General features: G+C 44.5%; 1 long non-coding RNA gene across 1 annotated transcript in view; it reads right to left on the bottom strand.

The window, feature by feature from the left end:
- LOC140905813 (uncharacterized) overlaps positions 1-15,072 on the bottom strand; it is a 69,152-nt gene extending 54,080 nt beyond the window's left edge. The window contains exon 1 of the long non-coding RNA XR_012156950.1: positions 14,768-15,072. This is a non-coding gene — a long non-coding RNA (uncharacterized lncRNA). The remainder of the gene's footprint in view (positions 1-14,767) is intronic.
- Between the last annotated feature and the right edge of the window lie 2,870 nt (positions 15,073-17,942).

The following is a 17,942-nucleotide window of genomic DNA, read 5'->3' as shown; positions in this document are numbered from 1 at the left end:
TGGTGAAAAGTGGGAGGTCTCTGCCCCCACTCCCCACACACCGTTCCGGCACCAATAACCCAGTGGCCCAGACACAGGGGAAGGACAGATCTGCAGCAGAGGGGGGTGGGAAGCAGGAGGCAGCCTGGGGAGAGAGTGGGGGGAGGGCACACAGGCCATTTGGGGAGGCTCAGCTTTCCCCTGCCTTTGATACCCGCCGCCCATCTCAGAGTCCTCCAGCAGCTGTCCCACGATGCCCGACAGTGATCGCACGTAAATGAAAGGTTAGTTACAATGTAAGCCAAGACTATTGGTTTTTAAAAGAAAATGCTTTTATAAATGGTGCATTATTTCCTGTAACTGAACGTAGCTGGGTTTGTTCAGTGGGTTTTTTACTGAGTTATAATCTCCTTTCTGATATAATCATGTGAACTCCACTGCCCAGGAGTCCCCGGAGACCGGAAGCCCCCATCTCCTCTAAAGCCCTGTGAATTTCTGAAAGGCCTTTTCCTGCTTGTCCAGCCTGGGGAGACCCTGGGTGTGCAGCTCCCCAGCCGACCCTGCCGGCCCCACACGCCAGTTGCCCTCCTGCTTGGAGCAGACAGGAGATGCGGGATCTCCTGGGCCCGTGGGGAGAAGAGGCTGTGCAGACACAGGTATGGACCAGCCGTAGAAACGTGAACCTCTACGAGCAGATTGTACAGGGGAGCCAGGGGAAAAGTCTCCCTTTCTCGTGATGTCATCTGTGGCAAGGGGGGGTCCGGTGCCAAAACAGGGACATGTGTGCCATCCTTTGCTCCACCGCAGCTCGGGAACCCATCGCTGCAAATCCCTGAACCCTGGGCTCTGGGTCTGTCGCACCAGGAAGCTGGTTCCTGTCACCAATGTGGGCAGTTTCTCAGGGGTGTATGAAGACTTGTTTAATTACAGCGGCAGCCATGGCTGAGAGTCACTAACTGTTTAACAGAGAATTTTCTAAGTGCTCTGAAATGTACCTGCTGAATCAGATTGAAAATTACTGTGCCCCTGGGGATGCCAGGCAGGGTTAATGGTCCATATTTGGGATTTTTGACTAAGTGGGTCGTGAGATGAAGCCCCCTATAAATCACATGGCATCTACATTTCCTAGCACTCATGGTGGTTTTCTGTTTTCCTCTGAAGCTCAAATGGTTCTGTTTCCTCCCTCCCTCCAACCCCAACCCCAACCCGCACCCTCCCTCCCACTCCCATCCCTACCCCCCAGGTGTTCTCACCATCTTGGGATTGATCTATCCGAGTGTCTGTCCCTTTCGGGAAGCAATATTCCCACAGTTCTTCAGGCTAAAGTTTGGAACTACATCATAGGGGGAGCCAAGCTGACGTACTAAAGAGAGTCAACGGCGCGTAAGCTATAGACCCATATGTCCTGCAGCTCCACCTGGTAAATTGTTTGAATCACTCATTAAAAAAAGAGCATCAGGAAGGTCATGATCCTACAGGGTCTAACCAGCATGGATTCTGCCAACAAACGTCACGTCCCACTCGTCTCAGAATTCTTTGACATGTTCCCTGGACAGAGGAGAGCCATCGGAGCCTGCTCTTGCTTTCTTTCTCCTCGCCAGTGTTTGATCCACGACAACCCTTTGCCTCTCACCCCATGACGGCTTAGCTTCTTTGGTAGCCTATTGTGCAGGACTTTGTCAAAGGCCCTTTGGAAGTCTGAGGGTCTGTGCACACAGCAAACGCTGTGCATGGGCTCCCCTCCCCAAGGTAGCTTGAATCCAGCAAACGCAGGTAACAATCACTCTGTAAACACCACAGTGCAGCCTTCAGAGGGGCTAGTGCGCAGAGTCCACACTCCCAGTCCATGCTGGACCAAAGGCCGACTTCCATCATGGCAGAAGGTTCCATGTTAGGTCCCGTGTTGTTTAAGATATTTGTTAATTATCTGCTGGGGGGGGGTGGAGGTGAGCAGGGAGGGAGCAAAATCTGCAGCTGACAACAAGGTATTTAGATTAATCAGGATCAGAAGGGGACTGTAAGGAACTTGAGAGAAACTTCAAGGTTTCTCTCAAGGGAGGGATATCTCAGTGGTTTGAGCATTGGCCTGCTAAACCCAGGGTTGTGAGTTCAATCCTTGAGGGGGCCATTTAGGGATCTGGGGCAAAAACTGGGGGATTGGTCCTGCTTTGAGCAGGGGGTTGGACTAGATGATCTCCTGAGCTCCCTTCCAACCCTGGTAATCTATGATTCTAAAGAAGTTCTAGGAACACGCAACGAGTAAAATTCCCTGTTGATAAATGCAAAGTGATGCTCACTGGAGGGAAAGATTTAAACTCCTCAGGTACTTTGCAGGCTCCTAGGGTAATTGTACTAACTAGGAACTGACTAGGGGCTGTGCTCCTCTTGACCTGCTGCTTACAAACAGGGAAAAAGTGGTAGGGGAAGCAGAAGTTGGTAGTAACCTAGGCAGCAGGGGCTGTGAGCTGGTTGAGTTCAGGATCCTGACAAAAGGAAGACAGGAGAGTAGCAAAATACGGACCCTGGACTTCAGAAAAGCAGACTTAGATTCCCTTATGAACTGATGGGCAGGATCCCCTGGGAGGCTAATATGAGGCGGGAAAGAGTCCAGGAGAGCTGGCTGTATTTTAAAGAAGCCTTATTGAGGGCACAGAAACAAACCATCCTGATGTGCAGAAAGAATAACAAATATGGCAGGCGACCAGCCTGGCTTTACAGTGAAATCTTCGGTGAGCTTAGATGCAAAAAGGAAGCTTACAAGAAGTGGAAACTTGGACAGATGTCTAGGGAGGAGTATAAAAATATTGCTCCAGCATGCCGGGGTGTAATCAGGAAGGCCAAGGCACAACTGGAGTTGCAGCTAGCAAGGGATGGGAAGGGTAAGAAGAAGGGTTTCTACAGGTATGTTAGCAACAAGAAGAAGGTCAGGGAAAGTGTGGGACCCTTACTGAATGGGGGAGGCAACCTAGTGACAGATGATGTGGAAAAAGCTGAAGTACTTAAAGTACTTTTTTTGCCTCGGTCTTCACAGACAAGGTCAGCTCCCAGACTGCTGCACTGGGCAACGCAGCAAGGGGAGGAGGTGAGCAGCTCTCAGTGGGGAAAGAACAGGTTAAGGACTATTTAGAAAAGCTGGACGTGCACAAGTCCATGGGTCCAGATCTAATGCACCCGAGGGTGCTGAGGGAGTTGGCTGATGTGCCTGCAGAGCCATTAGCCATTATCTCTGAAAATTCGTGATCAGGGGAGGTCCAGGACAATTGGAAAAAGGCAAATATAGTGCCCGTATTTAAAAAAGGGAAGAAAGAGAACCCAGGGAACTACAGACTGTTGAGTCTCACCTCAGTCCCTGGCAAAATCGTGCAGCATGTCCTCAAGGAATCCATTTTGAAGCACTTGGAGGAGAGGAAGGTGATCAGGAACAGTCAGCATGGATTCACCAAGGGCAAGTCATGCCTGACCAACCTTATTGCCTTCTGTCATGAAATAACTGTCTCTGTGGATATGGGGAAAGCGGTGGACGTGATATATCTTGACTTTAGCAAAGCTTTTGATACGGTCTCCCACAGTATTCTTGCTAGAAAGTTAAAGAAGTATGGATTGGATGTGTGACGGGTTGGATCATAGAGACCCCCCTTGGGACTGCCACCCGATGTGCCAAGACTAATTCTGCCCCTGCTTTCCTATCCTGTCAGCTTAGGACTTCAGTGCCTGCCTGGTTTGAGCCAGACCCGCTAGCCTGCTGCAAACCCAGACCCAGGTCTGAACCATGTCCCCTAACAGCTGTAGGCTTAACTGAAAGCAGCTTACAGAAGTGTTCCTGTCTTTAACACTCAAATGCCCAACTCCCAGTGGGGTCCAAACCTTAAATAAATCCGTTTTACTCTGTATAAAGCTTATACAGGGTAAACTCATAGATTGTTCACCCTCTATAACACTGATAGAGAGATATGCACAGCTGTTTGCTCCCCCCCACCCCAGGTATTAAATGAAGTGAGCTGTAGCTCACGAAAGCTTATGCTCAAATAAATTGGTTAGTCTCTAAGGTGCCACAAGTCCTCCTTTTCTTTTTGCAAATACAGACTAACACGGCTGCTACTCTGAAACCTACATACTCTGGGGTAATTAATAAGTAAAAAGTGATTTTATTAAATACAGAAAGTGATTTAAGTGGTTACAAATAGTAACAGACAGAACAAAGTGAATTACCAAGCAAAATAAAATAAGACACGCAAGTCTAGGTCTAATCAAACTGAATAGAGATAAAACCTCACCAGTTCCAGTAAGCTCTCTTTTACAGACTAGTGTCCTTCTAGTCTGGGTTCAGCAATCACTCACACCCCCTGTAGTTACTGTCCTTTGTTCCAGTTTCTTTCAGGTATCCTTGGGGTGGAGAAGCTCTCTCTTTAGCCAGCTGAAGACAAAATGGAGGGGTCTCCCCGGGGTTTAAATAGACTTTCTTTTGTTGGTGGAGACCCCCTCTTCTCTCCTATGCAAAGTCCAGCTACAAAATGGAGTTTTGGAGTCACCTGGGCAAGTCACATGTCCCTGCATGACTGAGTTCCTTACCAGCCAAGCCACATTTCTGGGAAAGCCCAGATGTGGATTGCTGTCACCATGTTCATTGTTAGCTTTAAAAGGGCTTCTTAATTGGGCACTTACTGAGAATAGTCTTTTCTCAAGAAGCTGACCAACTGCTTCACTAAAACATACTCAGAATTAAACAAGTATGCAGCCAATATTCATAACTCAAATACAAAAATGATACATGCACACAAATAGGATTAATAAATTCAGTAGATCATAACCTTTACAGAGATATGTTACACGGCATATGTAGCATAAAACACATTCTAGTTATGTCATATATACATTCATAAGTATATTTCCATAAAGCCTTATGGGGGGCACCGTCACAGGATGAATGTCCTATAAGGTGGATAGAAAGCTGGCTAGATTGTCAGGCTCAATGGGTAGTGACCAATGGCTCGATGTCTAGTTGGCAGCCGGTATCAAGCAGAGTGCCCCAGGGGTCGGTCCTGGGGCTGGTTTTGTTCAACATCTTTATTAATGATCTGGATGATGGGATGAATTGCACCCTCAGCAAGTTCACAGATGACACTAAGCTGGGAGGAGAGGTAGATACGCTGGAGGGTAGGGATAGGGTCCAGAGTGACCTAGACAAATTGGAGGATTGGGCCAAAAGAAATCCAATGAGGTTCAACAAGGACAAGTGCAGAGTCCTGCACTTAGGATGGAAGAATCCCATGCACCGCTACAGACTAGGGACCGAATGGCTAAGCAGCAGTTCTGCAGAAAAAGACCTGGGGATTACAGTGGACGAGAAGCTGGATATGAGTCAGCCGTGTGCCCTTGTTGCCAAGAAGGCGAATGGCATATTGGGCTGCATTAGTAGGAGCATTGCCAGCAGATCGAGGGAAGAGATTATTCCCCTCTATTCAGCACTGGTGAGGCCACAGCTGGATTATTGCGTCCAGTTTTGGTTCCCCCACTACAGAAGGGATGTGGACAAATTGAAGAGAGTCCAGCGGAGGACAATGAAAATGACTGGGGAGCTGAGGCACATGACTTATGCGGAGAGGCTGAGGGAACTGGGGTTATTTAGTCTGCAGAACAGAAGAGCTGGGGAGATTTCATAGAATCATAGAATCATAGAATATCAGGGTTGGAAGGGACCCCAGAAGGTCATCTAGTCCAACCCCCTGCTCAAAGCAGGACCAATTCCCAGTTAAATCATCCCAGCCAGGGCTTTGTCAAGCCTGACCTTAAAAACCTCTAAGGAAGGAGATTCTACCACCTCCCTACGTAACGCATTCCAGTGTTTCACCACCCTCTTAGTGAAAAAGTTTTTCCTAATATCCAATCTAAACCTCCCCCACAGCAACTTGAGACCATTACTCCTCGTTCTGTCATCTGCTACCATTGAGAACAGTCTAGAGCCATCCTCTTTGGAACCCCCTTTCAGGTAGTTGAAAGCAGCTATCAAATCCCCCCTCATTCTTCTCTTCTGCAGGCTAAACAATCCCAGCTCCCTCAGCCTCTCCTCATAACTCATGTGTTCCAGTCCCCTAATCATTTTTGTTGCCCTTCGCTGGACTCTCTCCAATTTATCCACATCCTTCTTGAAGTGTGGGGCCCAAAACTGGACACAGTACTCCAGATGAGGCCTCACCAATGTCGAATAGAGGGGAACGATCACGTCCCTCGATCTGCTCGCTATGCCCCTACTTATACATCCCAAAATGCCATTGGCCTTCTTGGCAACAAGGGCACACTGCTGACTCATATCCAGCTTCTCGTCCACTGTCACCCCTAGGTCCTTTTCCGCAGAACTGCTGCCTAGCCATTCGGTCCCTAGTCTGTAGCTGTGCATTGGGTTCTTCCGTCCTAAGTGCAGGACCCTGCACTTATCCTTATTGAACCTCATCAGATTCCTTTTGGCCCAATCCTCCAATTTGTCTAGGTCTTTCTGTATTCTATCCCTCCCCTCCAGCGTATCTACCACTCCTCCCAGTTTAGTATCATCCGCAAATTTGCTGAGAGTGCAATCCACACCATCCTCCAGATCATTTATGAAGATACTGAACAAAACTGGCCCCAGGACCGACCCTTGGGGTACTCCACTTGATACCGGCTGCCAACTAGATATGGAGCCATTGATCACTACCCGTTGAGCCCGACAATCTAGCCAGCTTTCTACCCACCTTGTAGTCCATTCATCCAGCCCATACTTCCTTAACTTGCTGACAAGAATACTGTGGGAGACCGTGTCAAAAGCTTTGCTAAAGTCAAGAAACAATACATCCACTGCTTTCCCTTCATCCACAGAACCAGTAATCTCATCATAAAAGGCAATTAGATTAGTCAGGCATGACCTTCCCTTGGTGAATCCATGCTGCCTGTTCCTGATCACTTTCCTCTCATGCAAGTGCTTCAGGATTGATTCTTTGAGGACCTGCTCCATGATTTTTCCAGGGACTGAAGTGAGGCTGACTGGCCTGTAGTTCCCAGGATCCTCCTTCTTCCCTTTTTTAAAGATTGGCACTACATTAAAGATTAAAGATTACATTAAAGATTTGATAGCAGCCTTGGGGAAAGAGCTGATCAACCTGACTGCAGCCCTGAGGGGAGAGAGGTACCAGCACTTCAGTCCTCTGGTTCACGCACTGCTCTGTTTCCGATGCTGTGGCAGGTTGAGAGCTGTCAGGTTACCCAGAGTTCCTATAAAGCACATCTGGAATTGTTTTCCAGGCAGAGGTCGCTTGCTAATCAGGTTCCAACTCCAGCCCACCACCCCATACAAATTGCACAGACCAATAATGAAACTGAAATAATTGATTCTATCTCTGTCTTTCCATAAGCAAAAAGAACAGGAGGACTTGTGGCAACTTAGAGACTAACAAATTTATTTGAGCAAAAGCTTTCTTGAGCCATAGCTCACATGCATCCAATGAAGTGAGCTGTAGCTCACGAAAGCTTATGCTCAAATAAATTTGTTAAAGCTTTCGTGAGCTACAGCTCACTTCATTGGATGCATGTGAGCTATAGCTCACGAAAGCTTTTGCTCAAATAAATTGGTTAGTCTCTAAGTTGCCACAAGTCCTCCTGTTCTTTTTGCGAATACAGACTAACACGGCTGCTACTCTGAAACCTTTCCATAAGCACTTAGTTTCTATCAGTGACATAACAGAAGCATCCCTATAAATTGGCATCAGTCCTGTGAGAGCTCCAGTAGCCTGGCCGGAGGGCACAGCAGCTGGAAGGCGCTCCAGAGGCTGCAGGAGGAGCAAACGTTCGTTCTCCAGGCACAGAGGTATTGTTGGCTGCTTGTCCTTCACTTGGTTGTAATCTCTGACTAAAGAATGTGTATAACTGAAGATCTGTCACTGAAAATGCTCCTGGATTACAGGAAGAAAAAGGTTTTGACTGGCAGATCTCTCTCTCTCTCTCTCTCTGTCTGTACAAGATCCAGCTAATAATTTCCAGGAGAGATGGAATCACCCAGAAGGTGATTCTTGAGAGCTTTGATTGAACTTGGTTAATCATCTCATGCTAATTTGAAAGCTTCTCAATAAATTTAGTATCTTTAGCATCATATTGCAGAGGATGCCCCCTTCCCAAGAGATACGATAACCATGAATTCACGGTGTTCAGGTTTTTCTGGCCTTTAGGTCATTCCCTGGTGATAACTACAGCTGGTCAGATATTATGTGTCAAATGAATGATGAGCTTGTCACATTTTTGGCTGGTGAATCACTCCTGACTTCTGCAAGTGTATTCATGATTTGTAAACTATTCAGAATACTCCGGATGAAATGCTTTCTGCCAGCATAGGTGTTTGAATCCTCTTTGCTTTGAATGTTATTCATTCCAATAAGTTTTCAAAGAATATTCATTTCTGCAAAAACTTATTAAGCTTTTGTGATTTGTGAACCTTTTACTAGATAACCAGCAGTTGCCTGAATACTTGTAACGAGTGATATAACTTCATGAATTCTAACCAGTTGAAGTTAGTGCTTTTAGTCAAAGCTCTGAAATACCCCGGACCCAGTTATCTTGGAGACCAGCCTCTTTAACAGTGGTGACCAAGTATCAGGTAAGATCAGCTGGGTGGATCTCAATGTTGCTGAGTCTATACTAGTAACTGAAAACCCCAGGCTGTCACACAGCTGTAATTTGGAAAGTCATGTGTAAAAAAGCCAAAAATGGTTGAAAACTTAAACATTGGACTGTAACAGACTGTGAATCCCAGTGTGAATGGAACCGGGTGATATCTGGAACAAAAGAAGCTCTCAGCCAGGCTCATAGGAGTTTCCATCACTTCACACTGGCTCAGACAGTCTAGATTTCAGAGTGATGTCTGAAGCCATGGGCAGTGGATGCATTGGTGCCAACTCTGTGGGTGCTCTGTGGCTGGAGCACCAAGGGGAAAAATTAGTGGGTGCTCTGCACCCACTGGCAGCCAAGCTTCCCCCCTCGCATGCCGCATCCCCACTGCCCCCAGCGCTTCCCACCCCCACCCCTGCCAACTAACAGCTGTTTGGCGGCGCTTAGGACTTTCCAGGAGGGGGGGGGAGGAGCGGGGATGTGGCATGCTCAGGGGAGGAGGCAGAGAAGAGGCAGGGCAGGGATGGGGACTTGGAGGAAGGGGGTGGAATGGGGCTGGGGTGAGGGCGGTGCAGGGGCGGGGCCAGGGGCTGTGGGGGGCTGTCGAGCACCCACCGGGCAGAGGGGAAGTCGGCACCTATGAGTGGATGAAGCTCCCCAGCCCAACTTTTCTGTCTGTGGCCCTGCCCATGCTCCACCTCTGCTCTGCCCCAGGCCTCGCCCCTCCCTCTTTCCCCCTCCTCTCTTCTCTCCCCACCCCGCTCACCCCTTCCAGCCAAATCCCTGAACCCAAATGAAGCAAATGATGTTTGAAAAAACCACTCCTCTGCCATTTCTTTCTAGAGAAAATGGAGCGTGTTTCCCACTGCATGCCAGATGGTGAGGACTGGACATGCAGAAAGTACCTAATTAAAAGCACTTTAAACTTGGGAATAAGAAGTGTCAGTCACGGGTTTTTTGATATACCCTGAAGTTTGTCAGAGGTTTATTTGCAAAAGCTTTGTAGTAAGGGTGAGTCAGCTGTCCTGCTGAACACAACGTTAAATATTATGGGATACATGATGCAACTCTTCTCTGTTTTACATTTTCTTAATCAGTATTTCTAAGCTGGTTTTATATTTTAAATGTACTCTTAAGCCTTCAGAAAGGAATCATTCCAGAGTACAACATATTTAATTCACTGAAACAAAGACATTATTTTAAATTCATCAGTCACAGAGGTTTAGTGTGTTCATAACAATATTCACTGCTTTTAGAAAAAGGGACACTAATTTAATTTGTGTGATCTCCATAACAATAGACGTGCTTATGAAATTTCACCGACTTCAAAAAATATGTTTCCAAAGATTTTAGGCATAACAAAGGATTTTCTATCTTACTAAGGTACTGATTTTGCTGGAGGGTTCTCTTATAACTAGGTTCACCAAATTGTCAGAACAGTAAAGAAAGGTAGACAAACGAGATTCCTTATCTGGAAGAAAAGGGGTGTTGTCCCTTTAAGGGCTCTCTTCCACAGGAGGTGACGGGAGAAAGATTACAAGGATGGACAGGACAGGACGACTTTGGAAGCAAGTTTTTTAAAATTAAAACGTGTATTTTAGAGAAGGATGGTCTTTTGAAGGATTTATTTTAAAAACGATATGTCTGAAGATCCAAGCATTTAAGGCTAAAGATGAATATTCAGATTGTGCATCTAAAAATCTATGCAAGAATTTTTTTAGAGATGTGATTTAAAATCTTCAGCAACACACTAATGAAATATTTTTAAAGCAAATTTTAAACTAAGGTCCTGTAGGCTGACATGTTCTGAGTAAATATTACAGCAATACACAACTGTTTTTGGTGGTCAATTCAGAAACTGATAGTATATACCTGCCAAGAACTTGATGACAACATCATTAAGCCAATGATTTTTCTTCAAGGTCTCTCTTGCCCAGGTTTTGGACAGGGTATTGAGGCATTGCTGTGCTCAGGGTTGCACATCTAGTCTATGTAGGAACCGGTTTTATTTTCAAAAGGGAATTAGGCAGGTAGGAACCTAAATGCTATTGTCTGGGCCTGGGTCACTCCAGCCTTTTTTTAGCTCCAGTAAGTGAGACCCTTCAGAGAAGATACATTGCTTGCTAGGAGCTGCCATACAGGGCTCTGGAGCACCATTTAAAGTTGTGGGGGGGGCCTCAGTTCTCCCCTCTCCTCCTCAGCATGTAGGCCCAGCAGCCTAACAGAGAACATTGTTTTAAATAATAATTAATGTAAGTAGTAACAAGCATAATGTATTTTAATTTAGCAAAAAGAACTAGTTTCAGTAGTATTAAGAAGGAGTTGTTTTGGTAAGCTTTGTTTAGCTCTGTAAAAAATCTTTGCTCTGCAAGAAGTCTTGCTTTCGAAGTTATTTCCTGTTCTGCGGGTGAGGAAAGGACTGTCCGGTGTGCTAACGGAGAAGAGATAGGAGGCGCCAAGTGGGCAGGATAAACAAAGGGGAGCAAGAATTCGAGAGGCGCCGACCAAACTGCCAGGGTCGTTCGAAGGGCTGAGGAAGGGCAAATTAACAACCCTAAAGCAAAGGCAAACACCCCCCAAACTAAAAGAAAAGTAAAGCCAAAAAAGCAAAATAAAAATTATACTGCAAAAACTCCCCCAAACAACCCAGCACAAAGTTAATTCAAACCAGCCCTCACTACTTTCTAATTAACAACTCCAGCGTAACACAGCAAGGCCCCATAAACTTGCAGGGGGTCTTGTTATGCTCAACAGCCTAATATTGCAATAATCACTAAAAGCCAAACAAAAAGCACTAACAATGATGCATCTCAGCCAGGAAATGGCGCCCCAAGCGATTCTAAACGTACCCCCAAAAAGCTTAAAAAACAAAATCTGCTTAATGTAGCTGTGACGAAGCAGGACTGTTCTTAATGTTTCCTCTGAATTGTGTTGGGGTGCCTCAGTTTCCCCTATGCAGTTCTTAAGTATCTAGGGGGTAGGAGAAGTGTGTATGATCGTTGCAGAGCCCTAGAGGGCAGATGTGTGCAGGGGTCTGGACACAGAGAATGGCCGACACCCTGTTTCCTGGCAACTGATGGCCTGGCCCATCCCCCCTGCAAGGTGAGAGCTAAAGGGTTGGAGAACAAAGGAATCAGGTGACCTCCTGGCCTGGGAAAGGGACAAAGCCCAGAGGAGGGGGGACTGGAGAGAGTTTCAGTTTGGGGCAGGCTGGGGACATGGAGTGAAGGGCAGACATGGTTGTCTGGCTCACTGGCCCCCAAAATGGACCCAGCTAAGGGGTTCTGTTCTCTGCACCTACAAGCTCTGTTTTAGACCATGTTCCTGTCGTCTAATAAACCTTCTGTTTTACTGGCTGGCTGAGAGTCCCGTCTGACTGCGGAGTTGGGGGGCAGGACCCTCTGGCTTCCCCAAGACCCCGCCTGGGCGGACTCGCTGTGGGAAGCGCACGGAGGGGCAGAGGATGCTGAATGCTCCGAGGTCAGACCCAGGAAGGTGGAAGCTGGGTGAGCTGTGTGTCCTGAAGACAGGCTGCTCACAGAAAGGAGACTGCCCCAGAGTCCTGCCTGGCTTCATGGGGAGCAGTTCCAGAGCATCTCCCGGGGACTCCGTGACAGTAGCCCACCAATTTATGCACAAAGGTGTAAAACAAAACAAAAACGAAACACTAAAACATTAGAGCAAGTAGCTAAATGAGCAAATATAAAAACATAGGTACAAAATTCTGTTCATTGTATGAGGAATAAAGCTCGCCCCCACATTGGCAGCCAATAATCCACCAGCAACAACTTAAACCGTGGCACAAAATTCTAATTAATTTCATGAATAAATTACCAAAAAGTAAAAAAAGGTTTCCATCCCTACTAGTCATTGTGAATTCCTTTTCAAAATGAGGAAAAGCTTTCCCTAAAACAACAGCACCAGAACCGCTGCTAAAAAGCTTAGTACAAAAGTGGTCTGTAGGTACAGAGCCCCCAAGGTTATAAACTCAAATAACGGGGGGTGCATTCATCAAAATAATCTTTACCATAATAACGCATGCCTTCAAAATTAAACAAAAATTTCATATCCCATACTGACCTCCATCCTCAAAACAGGTAAAAAAAATAAATTGTACCATTAAAAAGGCACTGCAAAAAGTGATGAACCACACCAATAAAAACTGGCCTAAAAAGCTGCCCTTACTCTTGGCTGCCATCCGCAGCTGTGACAGGCTAAAAGCAAAAATTCAGCCGTATCAAATTCTGTTTAAGCAGCAAATGAGGTTCATAATTAATCCCAAATGCCTCATTAAAAATTATAAAAAACACCCTACGGCAACACAGCATAACTACTTCCAGTGGCTTAAACAATCGCAAATAACAAAACTACCTTATAATACAAAGTAACCAAGCCATTAAATAAATACAAAATTATATAAGCAAAAAGCCACTAATTCTAAGCTATAAAAGGACCAAAACCAGGTAATAGCTCTAAAATTTAAAAAAAAAAATTTTAAAATCATACGCTAAACTCCAGATAAACAGGACCCTATTCCATAATTAACCATCTTAGCCCACTAGTGTACCATATTAAAAAAAAATAAACAACCAGCAAACTCAGATGGGTTCATATTTTACAAATACAATTGTTTTCCAAATTAGTTTGTGTTTAATTGTTACGGGCATGGACTGGAGGTGTATATCTGCCAGTCAAAAGTCCAAGGAACATGCAAATTCGTGCACCCCAATAAAAGTTTATTTGCACACTGCTTAATCCCATGAAAAAAGTCCTGCCAAAAACCTGCTACATGCAAAAATGCTGTTATTCTTGGAAATGTTTACACATTTTGGTGGTTCAGAAACAGCACACACACACTAAAGCATACAAGGGTTTAATTTTACAAACTACAATAAAATCCCAAAAATACCCATGCATAACAATACTCTGTATGGGCCTTTTGCAAAAATCACATTGCAAGTCCTGGGTCAATATAACCAGCGAAAATCATAACAGAATAATAAAGGTTACAACCCCTAGGGGTTTCAGAGTAACAGCCGTGTTAGTCTGTATTCGCAAAAAGAAAAGGAGGACTTGTGGCACCTTAGAGACTAACCAATTTATTTGAGCATGAGCCTTCGTGAGCTACAGCTCACTTCATCAGATGCATGCCGTGGAAACTGCACTATCAGATGCATGCCGTGGAAACTGCACTATGCCCTAGGGGGCCATTTGTACATTTTAAATCTCTTTTATAAACGCTGTGGACCCAGTCCACTCACCTTCCTGTCTTTCACACCAAAACCACTAAGGTGCGCAGTTACAGTTGTAAAAAAACGTAACAGTGCTCACTTTAAACAGCCCGCCAATTATAAAAAGGCCTTATCCACACTTGCTTAAAAAGCAACCACCAATTAAAGCATATGTAGCACCCATAACAGCCACCCTACATATTGTAGTTAATTAAATAATAATTTGACCCTCACACAGCCCAAATGTGCACCAACAGCACCCCTTTATTCAAGGCTTGGTACAACTCCTTACAACAAACATCTCTCCCGTTTCATAAAAAAAAAAATTAAAAAAATTAACCCGTACGATACTAAAAAGCATGAAAGCTGGTACAAAAATATTAAATTCTGTAAACTTAATAGCATTAAAAAAACCAACGCTAGCGCAGAACAAGCTTTACACCGCATAATAATACATTACCCGATTAGTACAGACGGGGTAAATCCACGAAATCTACAATGGCACACTTAAAACCACATCAACCATACACTTTAGGCTCAATATGCCACTATGCAAAACACAGCTAATAAAACAGCTACAGCCGTATGGTGCTCTAAACAGTTGTAAGCCATTGTCCTAACAAATAAATAAATTAATTAAATTCAAGCCACAAACGTGTCTGCCTTAACCTCCCTTCTCAGCAAACATAAAAACAATCTTTTGCTCCCTTATGCTCCAAAATGGTATAAGCCGATAAAATCACACGTTACATGGCTTTTCCCTTCTCCCTCCCACTTCCCTGGTTCTTCTAACGCAGACAGAGAGCCACAAACCAGAAGTCCAAGATGCAGACAATTCAACGTTTATTGGGGGTATTTCCAGCAAGCATGATTCCGAAGCCCTTCGCACCAGTCGGGCTTCCCCAGCTCTGATGCCGCGGAGCATTTACCTCGTGTCCCCCTGTCACGGAGTGTGGGGGAGTCCAGGGCCTGCACCCCTCTTCCTGGGAATCACCGTGACTCTCAGCCAGCCAGTAAAACAGAAGGTTTATTGGACAACAGGAACACAGTCCAAAACAGAGCTTGTGGGTCCAACCAGGACCCCTCAGTCAAGTCCTTTCGGGGGAGCAGGGAGCTCAGACCCCCGCCTTGGGGTTCCCTGCATTCCTCCACCCAGCCCCAAACTGAAACCAAAACCCCCCCAGCAGGCTCCCTCCTGCAGCCTTTGTCCAGTTTCCCGGGCAGAGGTGTTACCTCCCCTCCCCCTCCTGGCTCAGGTGACAGGCTCTCAGGTCTCCCATCCCCAGGGAAACTCCCCTGCCACATCCCCAGGTCAACACTCCCCCCTCCCTGCTGCGTCACACCCCCTTCCCAGCTCTGACGCCCCAGAGCCTTGCCTGTGTCCCTGTTCCCATTCCCCCCTCTTAGCAAAACATGATTCCAGTTTCCTCCCCCCACTTCCTGTTTGACCTCAGTCTATATGGTAAAACTTGAGTTCTGCTTAGCCAATCATTTTACTGAAATGTCACTAACCAATCCTAGCATATTGTAACATAATTCTCTGACCAACTATATCCCACTATCTTAATTGATTTATACCTAGCAAAATTAATTATACGGCAGACAGAAACAATTAAAGATCCAGACAGAGACCAGACAGACAAACAATAGAAAAGTGGGGACCATAAAGACAAAACAATAAAGAAATGAGGGTTTCACAACCACAACCGTTGATAAGTGAGTTCTTGGTAGGCAGAAAGCTCTCACACTGCATTTTCTTTAAACCTTCTAGGATCTTGTCTTTCTCTGGAGGTGTTAGATGGGATCGCCTTCTTAACAGCAAAAAAAAAAAAAAAAAAAATTAAAAAGAGGAGCCCACGAAAGCTTAGGCCCAAATCAGCATATTAGTCTCTAAGGTGCTGCAAGGGCTCCTCATTGTTTTTGCTGATACAGACTCACACGGCTACTGCGTAACAGCCTAATTTTACCTTCTTTCAGCGTGACTGGTTTGGGATGTGAGGAGGTGACCGGTCGCTTCCCAGCTTAGGGCTGCCCCTGCTGCTTAGCCTAAGAACAAGGCCTCAGACTAGCGCAGTGAGAGAAGGCCCACACACAGGCAGACTGTGATATTGATTCTTTGGTTTTATACCCCTGTAACTAGCTAAGTGATAAAAATACACCTAAGGTCTTAAAGTTTAGGCCTTTACAGACAGGCCTGAATATCTATTTTCTAACAATACGTGCAAACAAATACCCTAACAAAACACATCACCATACGCAACGCGTTCAACCATCCACACACCTACACACCATGTGGTCTTTCCAACCCCTCCCAACTCTACCAAAAAAAAGGCAGAGAGTCCTGTGGCACCTGACAGACGTCTTGGAGCAGGAGCTCTCGTGGGTGAATGCCCCCTTCGTCGGCTGCATGGCATGTATTCACCCACGGAAGCTCCTGCTCCAATACGTCTGTTAGTCTATCAGGTGCCCCAGGACTCTCTGCCGCTTTTACAGATCCAGACTAACACGGCCGCCCCTCTGATTAAAAAAAAAAAAAAGCATATCTAAGCCCCAAAATTAATAAAAATATACACAAATAAACAAAATTATTAATCACCGTAACTATAAAAAATAAACTACCAGGCAATAAATATGCCCCACCTTGCCAATTTAAAAAAAAAACCCTTGCTCCATGCATAATAAAAAATTAGCAACATATTACTAAAACACGTTCAATAACAGCACCACCAAAATACATCATAAAAATATATTTAAATTATTAAATTAAAAAAAGATATAGCAAAAAATATCTACTCAAAAGCCACCTGTACAACAGTATATATGTAATATAACAATACAACAAACCCCTACCATAACTCATTATGGTTTCCAGTTCATAAAAATAAAAATATTAACCTAACAAATTTCAGCAATGCGATAAGTTTTCATTTCTCTTTGGGGTTAATTAAATTGCCTCATACCAATAGCTAGCAAAAACCAAAGAAATCAGTCAATTACCTGCAGCAACCCAAACATAAATACTAACACAAAGCCTCGCCATTCTGCCCCAGAAAATAAAATTCTAAAAGTATCCACACGACCCCAACAAATAATAATACACCATTGGTATAACATCTTCAAAGGCTGGTATTATATTATAATCAACCCTATAATTATTTTGTATTAATTAGCACGTTTGTTATAATGTGTTGTGTATGCTGTAAAATAAAAAAAAGTATCTTAAATTAAAGCCACAAGCCTAAATTGCTTCACAATACATGGCTTTAAAACAATTAAATAAAATGTGACCCATTTAATATATTAATATTAAAGGGTCAAATTAAAAACTCACGGTAGGCCCAAAAGCCTAGCAGGTTACAGCGGAAGCCCAAAGGCCTAACAAAAGTTGTTTTAAATACTAATTGCAATCATTACTGTAAATAATTACAAAGATGCTGTATTTTAAATTAGCCCAAAAAATTAATAATAAAACATTGTTCTAAGAAAGTGCATTTAGCTTTTGTTTGGCTCTGCTTGCTTCTGTAAAGAACTTTGCTCTGCAAAAAGTCTTGCTTTTAAAATTATTTACTTTTTATATAGATAAAGAAAAACACAGAATATGCTAACAAATAAAAAAAAAACCAAATAAACAAAGGAAATAAAAAAGCAAAAATTCAGAAAGCACCAACCGATCTATCAGGGTCATTCAAACAGTTAAAAAAAGCAAATTTACACCCTAAAGCAAAGGCATCCACCCCCCACCCCCCCATTAAGTAAAAATAAAGCCAAAAAGGCAAAATAAAAACTATGCAGCAAAAACTCCCGGCAACCCCCCAGCACAAAGCTAATTCAGAACAACCTTAATTACTTTCTAATTAACAACTCCAGGGTAACACAGCGAGGCCCCATAGACTTGCAGGGACACGTATTCCTATAAAAAGAAAAGGAGGACTAGTGGCACTGTAGAGACTAACCAATTTATTTGAGCATGAGCTTTCGTGAGCTACAGCTCACTTCATCAGATGCATTCCTGTAGCTCACGGAAGCTTATGCTCAAATAAATTGGTTAGTCTCTAAGGTGCCACAAGTCCTCCTTTTCTTTTTGCGAATACAGACTAACACGGC

The sequence above is a fragment of the Lepidochelys kempii genome, chromosome 2, assembly GCF_965140265.1.
Source record: "Lepidochelys kempii isolate rLepKem1 chromosome 2, rLepKem1.hap2, whole genome shotgun sequence".
Lineage (NCBI taxonomy): Eukaryota > Metazoa > Chordata > Testudines > Cheloniidae > Lepidochelys > Lepidochelys kempii.
Note: the sequence above shows the minus strand (reverse complement) of the source record. Positions and strands in the feature narration are given on the sequence as shown.